This window comes from Mastomys coucha, unplaced genomic scaffold (genome assembly GCF_008632895.1).
Source record: "Mastomys coucha isolate ucsf_1 unplaced genomic scaffold, UCSF_Mcou_1 pScaffold21, whole genome shotgun sequence".
Taxonomy (NCBI): Eukaryota; Metazoa; Chordata; class Mammalia; order Rodentia; family Muridae; genus Mastomys; species Mastomys coucha.
In genome coordinates, this window is record NW_022196904.1 from 129067379 (window position 1) to 129077139 (window position 9761).

At 46.4% G+C, this 9761-nt stretch overlaps 1 protein-coding gene across 1 annotated transcript in view; it reads left to right on the plus strand.

Moving 5' to 3' along the window:
- Positions 1–9761, plus strand: part of Adgra1 (adhesion G protein-coupled receptor A1) — a 43214-nt gene that overhangs the window by 29243 nt on the left and 4210 nt on the right. The window lies entirely within an intron of this gene.

Sequence of the window (9761 nt, forward strand, 5' to 3'; positions counted from 1 at the left end):
TTTTTTCTCTCTCTCTCCCCCCCACCCCAAGCATATGAGGATGCACTCACAGAGATGAATGTGCTGGGATATGTGGCCTGCAGCCGGGAGAAACTTCCAAGCCTATTTAGACCCTTAGCCTGATTTCAGAGTGCCCCATTGTCTATGGTTTGCCACCCAGGTTTGTAACCCTTGCACTGGTGTTCCTGGGCCTGAGCTGGGAATCTGGGAATGTTTCATTATTTTATTTTTATCATGTTTTTTCCCTGCACACCATTCTTCATGGTCCATTACATCACTATCCACACTATGGCTCACTGCTCCGTCTCACTGTGCAATATGGATTTATATGGTGCTGTGGTTGATCCAGCCCTGCTGCTTCCCATACTGTCAGGCTTCCTGGTCTCACCTCCGCCCCTGCCCTTAGAGCCCTGGCTGTGTGATTCTAAACTGCTATGTCTAGAGGTTAGCCTTTTGAGGGTCTCTCTTCCTTTTTCTTTGACATACTGGGACTGATCCCAAGCTAGACAATTCAAGCTGCACCTGCCCTGTGTTGGGTAAGCTGATGATTCATAAAGAAACCTAAAGTCATTAGGGGCCTTGTTGGCTAGAGCTGAAAGACTCAGAAAACAGAAGCTTCCCTGCAGAGGGAAGCTCCATGTACCAGATCTGATACTAGGGGGACATGGATACTAGGGGGGAGAAGGTTCCAGAAGAGAATGCATCTGGAGTCTCCTCAGGGCAAGCAAGGAATCAGAACCAGTGAAAAGAACATGACCACCACTCATGAGATTTACTGGCAGCCAGAACAATGACAAGACAGACACTGGGGCAAAGGCCCATGGCCTGGACAACTGTCATTGAGTGAGGCGGGGCTCTACCATAGTCCAGCATCCACCCTGGTGCTGAACACAAATGCAACAAGAAAAGCTGGGCCAAGAGGCACCTGGGTGGCCTCTGACACCCTCTGCTGACAAAGCCCAACACTGCAGGCAAGCCAGGAAGGAGAGAAGACTGAAGTTGTGGCTGTGTCCTGAAAGGAGCTGGAATTCTGCAGGGGAGGAGCAGCCTTCCCAGCGACTGTGAGTAATGTCTCCCCTCTGAGCAGCTGACAGTGACACTGGAAGAACCGGGTTCCCAGGACAAGGTCTGCAAGGCCTGCAAAGGCAGTACTGGACAGTGCTGAGTGACCCTGGTGGGACCTACAGCAGTCTTCAATCTCCAAGTAATGACTGGAACTCAGGGCCACTAATTCTCGCTGACTCCCCTGGGTCCTGGGCTTGCAAAGGAGACCGTAGGTTTGCCTTGAACAGAGCCAACCCATCATCTCTGTCTCATTGCTGCCAGGAATCTGCAATAGCAAAGGGTGCCTTGAGGCTGGGACCTGTAAACACCATGAGGAATGTGACTACTTTCCCATTCAGAATGAGGTCTCAGGCTACCCTGTGTTCAGAACCATGGTTTTCTGTGTCCCCAACCATAGAAAAAGCAGAGTCCCTGTGCATGACATTAGGTCAGCTGGTTCTAGACAGCCAGGCAGTGGCTGGCCTCCAGAGCCCCGCAGCCAGCTCTGGACAGAACCTGCTTAGGGGGGATCTCCAATCACAGCTCACTCATGAGTCTTCCTACTGCTGTTATAGACAGGGGTGCTATTGCATCACCAAGCTGCCTACTAGTGTGTGCCACTACACAACATGATACCTTCCACATGCTAGGAGTCCCACATGGTCCTGTCATCCTTCCCTTGGCTTTCTGAGACTGCAATCTGGAAGCTTTTGTGTATTTCCTTCCACATCCAGCCAGAACAACTCCCCAGTTTCTGACCGTAGCTCTGCCGCTCACTCAGCTGGCAGGCAAGCTTCCTCTGTGACAGCATTAGGCAAATTGGGCTGCTTCCTGACAAACCATCTTCCGTAGCCCTAATGTTCTAGCTTGGTGCAGGATCCCACTTAGCCATAGACACAGCACTCAACACCACACAGAGTTCCAGTAGCAGGTCTTAGCCAAGGACTAATTTTACCAAGAAATGTAAGAATCCTGTGACAGCAGACTTAACACCCACCCATTAGCAGCCACTGCATGGGCATTGTCAAGCTATATGGGTCACATTGGTCTCCACTTTCATGGAAAGACCACCATGTTTACAGGACAGTGATGTGACAGAACAGATTCTTGGGTTGGGGGGATGAGGTATAAAAGACACAGAGGTGCAGGCTTGGCATGAATGAGGCAAAGCAGCCAACCTGGACATCTGCTGGTAAAAGAAGACCTCACAAGGTAAGGGGCTGAGCCATGACGGGCTGCAGCCTTCTTATGCATACTGCTTGGTGGCCACTGAGGCATTTGTCTTTGGACTGAAAACACTACCTTAGAGTTTGGGGTTCTCTGTTTCCTAAGATAAACCCTGACACTTTCTCATCAAGTGAGACACACATGCACACACGCATGCACGCGTGCGCGCGCACACAAACACACACACACACACACACCTTCCCAAGAAAAGCAGGGCTTTTGTGAGAAGAGAGCAGCAGATCTATAGGAGAAGGGGCTAAACCTATGCAGGCCAGGTTCAAAGGGGAGATCCCCCAAAGCAAGTTCTGTCCAGAGCTGGCTGCGGGGCTCTGGAGGCCAGCCACTGCCTGGCTATCTAGAGCCAGCTGACCTGATGTCATGCACAGGGACTCTCTGCTGTTTGTATGATTTGGGACACAGAAAGCCCTGGTTCTGAACACAGGGTAGCCTGAGACCTCATTCTGAATGGGAAGGTAGTCACATTCCCTATGACGTCTACAGGTTCCAGCCTCAAGGTAGCCCTTGCTGTTGCAGATTCTTGGCAGCAATGAGACAGAGATGATGGGTTGGCTCTGTTCAAGGCAAACCTACGGTCTCCTTTGCAAGCCCAGGACCCAGGGGAGTCAGTGAGAATTAGTGGCCCTGAGTTCCAGTCATTACTTGGAGATTGAAGACTGCTGTAGGTCCCACCAGGGTTGCTCAGCACTGTCCAGTACTGCCTTTGCAGGCCTTGCAGACCTTGTCCTGGGAACCTGGTTCTTCCAGTGTCACAGTCAGCTGCTCGGAGAGAAGACATTACTCTCAGATGCCTGGAAAATCTGGTCCTCCCTGTCCCTGGAGACCAGTCGGGGGCCAAGTGGGGCCAAATCACAGCCCACCTGCTGCAGCTCACACCAGGATTCGCAAGGAGGTCAGTGAGTTCCACTCCATACCAGATTCCTACCCAGCCCCCATGTAGCTCTCTCCAAGCAATGGTACCAGCACTGGGTATCTATCACCATTTCTAATGAGTCCCTGTGAGAGTGGCCCGCTGGTGCCTGGTGGTGTTCGGGTTTGCCTTTTTGTTGCTGTAGTAATACATACCATACACTGACCAAATACAGCTTGGAGGAGAGAAGGGTTTGTTTGGATTACAGGTTACAGTGTATCATCAAGAGAAGCCAAGGTACCCACCTGGAGGAAGGATATGAAGCAGAGACCACAGAAGAGCACTGCTTACTGGCTTGCTCACTCTGGCTTGCTCAGCTGCCTTGCTCATGCAGCCCAGGCCCACCTGCCTAGACATGGCACTGCATACCGTGGACTGAGCCCTCTTACATCACTTAGCAATAAGACAGTGCCTCAAAGACCAACCTGATCAAAGGAGTTCTGCAGTTGAGGGTTCCTCTTCCCGAGTGGCTCTAGGTTTGTCTTACATTGACAGCTGAAACTGACTATGACAGGTGTGTTCCACATCGTCTAAGGAATTTTCCCTAAGGCATCTCCTGCTAAGACAGTGGCCTTCTCCCACCTCCTCCCAACAGTTTATGAGGACAGCCTTCACCACTAGCCCTCTGCTGTACCAGCCTGCACTGTGGAGTCGCCCTCCAAGGCTATGGCCCTCCACCTCAGCACCCTCTCTCTACAGTCCATCATCTTCCATCTATCCACCCTCCTTCCATGGCCTAGCTATATCCACCTGGCTGTCCATCCCTGACACACACTCCTGCCCACCCATTTATTTGCCTTTCTGTGTGTGTATGTGCTTTTGCAAATATGCAGCAGACCTCATATATACACCAAAACTGTTGAGCAGTGTCTGTTTGCTGGGCTTCTCTACTGTGTGGACCTCACTTGTGCTTACATGGGTAGTGTTCTTGCATGCTTACTGAGCTGCAACAGATGCAGGCAGAGAACCTGACCTTTCACCTAGGTATCTATCCATCAGGGTCCATTCTATGGGAAGTTTATGCAAGGCTATGAACATCGTGGTAAACAGTGGGGGGAAGCAACCAAGGGAAATAAGGAGGGTGAGATCCATAGGATAGTAATACGTGACCTTGAGCCACCAATCCAAATGGTGCTGTCTGAGGCTGAGGAGCTGCAGGAGTGTGTCCCGCTGCAGGTGGGGTGGCCTCTGTGCAAGCTATATTCCCGGCAGTCTGCTGTGGTGGCTCTTCATATCAGGCACATGTGCGAGCTCTTCTTAGTCAGCTCCCACTTGGTTATTTATTGACTCACTGGTTTTTATTCATTTTGCTTTGGGTTTGATAACTTTCACAGCCAAGTCCCCAAAGTGCCCTTATGGCTGGCCCTAGGTACCTCTATGAGTGATATTTTTCCATCCCACAGTGACTCTGCCTGGCTTAGTGCCTGGGATTAATAAGATCACTCAGGGCTGGAGTATGGCTCTGTGGTAGAGCACTTGCCTACAATCAGAACAAAAACAAAAAGCCAAACCACTCCAGTGTGCAGCCTTTTGCATCAGACACGGTTGGCTCAGATGTTTCTGGCCTCGTATCCTGTGAGAACAGATACATAAATTCCAATCCTGTCAGACATCTGGGAGTACCAGAGATTCTTCTTGGTCTTTTAAGATGGATCTGAATAGTCCAATCATTTACACACCCAGATAACTATAGAATCAATTTTTCAACTTTCAGGAGAAGAAAATCTTCTGTGGCTGTGACTGTGATTAAGTTTATGCCATTTAATGACATCTTCACTTTATTAGTGTCTCCTGTTATTATCCAAATATAAAAATGTGTGTCTGTGTGTGAACTCTGCACCTTCTTAAATTCACACACATGTTTCATAGATCCTGCAGAATTTCTCATGCAGTTCAAATTATTATCTACAAGCAGAAACATGTCTTCCTCCTCATCTTCATCCTCATCTGGTGCAAATTTTCTCCAGGTAACTGACAGACTATAGACACCGCCTTCTTTTGCTGGCTGGCTAAGTTCAAGAAGAATATACAGTCTTTCCACTTGATACTTCTCCTGAGTCCAGCTAATGATCTCACCGTGTTCTCCACACTGCTGATACATTGGACTACATTGCTCAAATGTATCAATAACAAACCAGTTCAGAGCCATACTTTCATAAAATGCTAAGACTTTATTTACTTATACATTACTAGGGAGTTAATTGCAAAGGACTCCAGGTGCCAATAACTGACCTCATCAGTGCCTTGTGTCTGGTTTTGACATCAGGTTCCACTGACCTCAAATCTGAGAAAAATTTTCCTGCCCACCCTCTTCAAATTTGTCATATGAACAAGCATATATAGTACTCTACCAGCAAGCCCACTGAGTATATAAATGTTTTTTTAATCCATTTTTATTAGATAGAGCACACTAAAGTTTGTTTTAGTTTGGGGTTTGGTTGGTTAGTTGGATTGTTAGTTGCTTGGTTAGTTAATTAGTTGGTTAGTTGGTTGGTTAGTTGGTTGGTTGGTTGGTTGGTTGGTTGGTTTGTGGGTTGATTGGTTGGTTGAGGGGGGTTGTATTTTGTTTTCTTGAGACAAAGTCTTGCTATGTAGTCCAGGCTAGCCTTTAACTCTCAGAGGACCCTCCTGTCTCTGCCTTCCAGAGGAGGTATGTGCCATCAGACCCAGTAAGGTTTTCTTTTCTTTATTTTTTTCTATACAACATATTTTGATCATATGTTTTTTCTCGTCAACTTCTCTCAGATTCTCCCTACCTCCCTACACACAAAATTTAAACCAAAACAATAAGAAAAACAGTAAGACCTAAAAAAAAAAATGGAGTTTTGTGTTGGTCACCTTCTTATGGGCAAGGGGCCTGCCTGAAGTATGGTTGACACTCCATTGGGAAGAATTGATTTTCCCTTTGCCCTTGGGCTATCAATTCCAGCAAAATTTTCTAATGTTTTTGGTTTTATTTTTCCCAAGGAATTTATCCATTTCATCAAAGGTACTGAGTCTGTTGGCATGCAGCTATTCACTATACACCCCCTTGATTCTTGTAGTGTATTTGTAGAGTACATAACAGGAACTCTTTCTTAAGATTGGAAACTAGTCTCAAACAATCTTTTTTAATTATCTTATTATCACTATTGTGTGTGCATGATGTATGGGGCAGTACACACCAAGGTGTGTGTGACAGTTAGAAGACAACTCTGTGGCATTGGTTCTCTCTGTCCACCAGGTTATTAGGTTATTATTTGGGTTACAGAGATCAAACTTGGGTTTGCAGGGCAAGGTTCTTTGCCCACTGAGCCATCTCACCAGCCCTTCTTCTCTCTTTATTAGTCTAAGAGTTTATAGCTTCACAGGCTTTTGCCATAGAGGAGCAAGTTTTCAGGATTTGACCCTGATCTTTACCATCTTCATCAGGTGGCAAGCTTGGGATGACCCTGAGCTTTTGTTTTTCCACCTTGTCAAGGTAGAATAGATCACTGAACATCAGATCTTTCTCTTCTTTCTAATGGAAGATTGGAATCTATAATTTTTCCTTTCAGCCCTACTGTATCTGCAGCCAAGAAATTTTGGTATGTTACATTTTCTTTGGTATTGTTTAAGGTACATCCTTTATGATTTCATCCTTATTCCATGAATATTTTATAAGTGTGTTGTTAAGTCCACAATATTTGTGGTATCTTGAGAAAAATATTGCTACCAACTTCTCATCTAATTTATTTGTGGTTAGAGAATATGTTCTGTGTGATTTCAAATCTTCTGAATGTTTGAGTCTTCCCTGACATATGCCCGTTGAAGAGCCCATGACACACTAGAGGATGCCATTGTCATGGTGAATATGCCACATGTAACGAAAGAGCACATATAGGGTACCAGTATTGTCATAGTAAACAAGCCACACACAGTGAAGAGGGATGTGTGGATACCACTGTTGCCATGGTGAACAGGCCACATACACAGTGAAAGAGGATATTTGGGTACCATTATTAATATGGTAAACAGGTCACATAAATGAAACAGGATGCCATTGTTGTCATGGTGATCAATACACGCACTTTGGAGGAAGCACTGTGTGCTTACCAGTGTTGTCTTGCTGAAGCAACCACACAATGAAAGATGTGTGGATGTTTCTGTTTTCATGGTGAAGGTACCACAGACTCTGGAGGATGCATAGACCATGGCTGACAGGTCAAACACAGCAGATGAGAATGTGGAGATGTCATGGTTGACATGGTGAACACACACACTGGAGGAAGATGTGTGAATGCTGTGGTCGAGTGCATAGGCTGCATGGATTGAAAAAGATGTGTGGGTGCTACTCTCACTTGGATGAATAAACCACACATTATAGGGAATAATGTGTAAAAGACACTGGTGTCATGGTGAACAAGCCATGGTGACTAGGGGAGGATTACATTGGTGACACTGTTTAGTGAGATGTGTTACAAGGAGTCCTGAGGCTGACATCTTTAAATACTGTGGCTCTATTTCCTCATTGAACTTTGGTTGGTTGTTCTGTCTCTTGCTGAGAGGAGGAACTTTAATGCCAACCACAACTTAGGCAACTGCTATTTCTCCTCTATGTCTATCAATTTGTTCTGGTAGTTTGAACCCTCTATTGGTCACTGCTGTGCTGTCTCCCAGCCCAATGCAAATGTCGTGTCTTGCCTGAGCCTGTGTTACTTCTGTCTTGCCCGAGTCTGTTTTCTCTTCTGCTGCTGGCCTGGTAGCCTTCCTTGGCTTAGAGCAGCGGTTCTCAAGCCCAGTAATGCTACAACATTTTAATACAGTTCCTCATGGAATTATTTTCATTGCAACTTCATATCTCTAATTTTGCTACTGTTATGAATAGTAATGTAAATATCTGATATGTGACCACTGTGAAAGGGTTATTTGACCCCAAAGGAGTCACAACCCACAGGTTGAGAACCACAGGCTTGGAGGATGAGGCTGAGAGATGACTTCTGCAGGTCCACTTCCAGGCCCCATCTCTCCTCTATACTATGCTCAGTTGGGTCTTTCTTTTTTTTTTCCTCTGTTCTAACAATCTCTACCTTGAAATAGAATGTTTAGATTGTTACAATGTAACTAATTTTTTCACTTGGTTAAATTGTCTCCGTTTATTCTCTTTTCTTTCTCTATCTCTTTCGCCACTGTTTTGGTATGGTTTCTGGTTTTTCCTTCCTCCTTCTCTTCCTGGTTTGTGTTGTTATATCTTTATTGCAAATTTAATATATTACTTAGCTTTTGTTCTCTTAGTGCCTTGCAGCCTCCTCAGAGATGAAAAAGTATCCAATCTAATCACAGTCCAAGAAAAGAAGTTGAACTAATTTGCAGGAAACATCCAGAGACATCTTGTAATGTGAGGCTATCTCCCCCTCTTCTTTCACAAATCCCAAGCCTCTCACCCTGTGTCATAGGTGAACTCACAAAATGTCAAGCTTCCCTGCTGGAACACTCACCTGTTGTTTGAAGTTTAAGGGGAAAAAATCTTTTCTAGTTCCCCCTAAGCTTAGCATTCCTTGTGCTCTTCCTTCCTGGTGACCCAGCTTCCTTCAGAGAAGTATCCCACTACCCTTGGGAGTGCACGTGACCTTCCTTCCAATGTACTTCACCCGGACTGTTAGTGACACGTCAGTGCATCTTTTTTATTTTATTTATTTTTAGGTAAGGTGTCATCGTGTGGCACTAGCCTCTCTGGAGCTTGCCTGCCAGGCAGCCCAGGCTGTCCTTAAACATCATGGTTCTCCTTGCCAACCTCCCAAGCACTAGAGTTATAGGCATGTTCTGCCATGCTCTACTGCACCTTCATTCTTGAATTCTAATTGCCACAGCATCCCTAGAAGGCCCTCCTCCCAGCCTTTGGGTCTGGGTCCTAGTAATAGTGCTTGTAGAGACATCGTGCCACACTCAGGGTGTCTGTAACAACAGCCCCTTTCTTGGGAGAGTCCTCTCTGAGCTGGCCTGGAGGTGGCCCTACCATGGTTCAATACCATAGGAAGCTATCAGTCATGATGAGTATGTCAGAACCAGTATGTGCACAAGCTGAGTTTGGGGCACACATGCTCAGTGGGGTTGGACTCAAATAGGAATCCTGTAGGCTAGCCACCCTCGGTGACACTATCATCTGAGGCCCGTGGAGGGGAGGTCAGTCCATGCCACTGCCTGCTCCTGCCAGGTTGATCAGCTGGTTCTCCAGGGATAAGTCAAAAATGAGCAGCTCTCCCAACTGCCACAGAGGGATAGGGGCCCAGACTCCTCACCTTAAAGCTGTATTTAACTATAAACTGGGCTGCTGATCACTGAGCACTGCTGACAGCAAAGGGAGGGCTATGAGCTGGACTCTGGCTGAAGACAGATCCAAAAGGAATCCAACTGGGTCACCATTTAAGACGCTACTTCAGGATAAGGCTGCCCCATTCAACCTTCCATGACTGTCTTTGTCCTATGAGCACACTGGCTGTACCTCTTCATATCTGTCCGGCTCCCAGCCAAGGCTCCATGATGTCCCTCCCACTGAGTCTAAAGATTCACTGTGAGTCCCTGTCATTGAGAATCAAATGAGTAG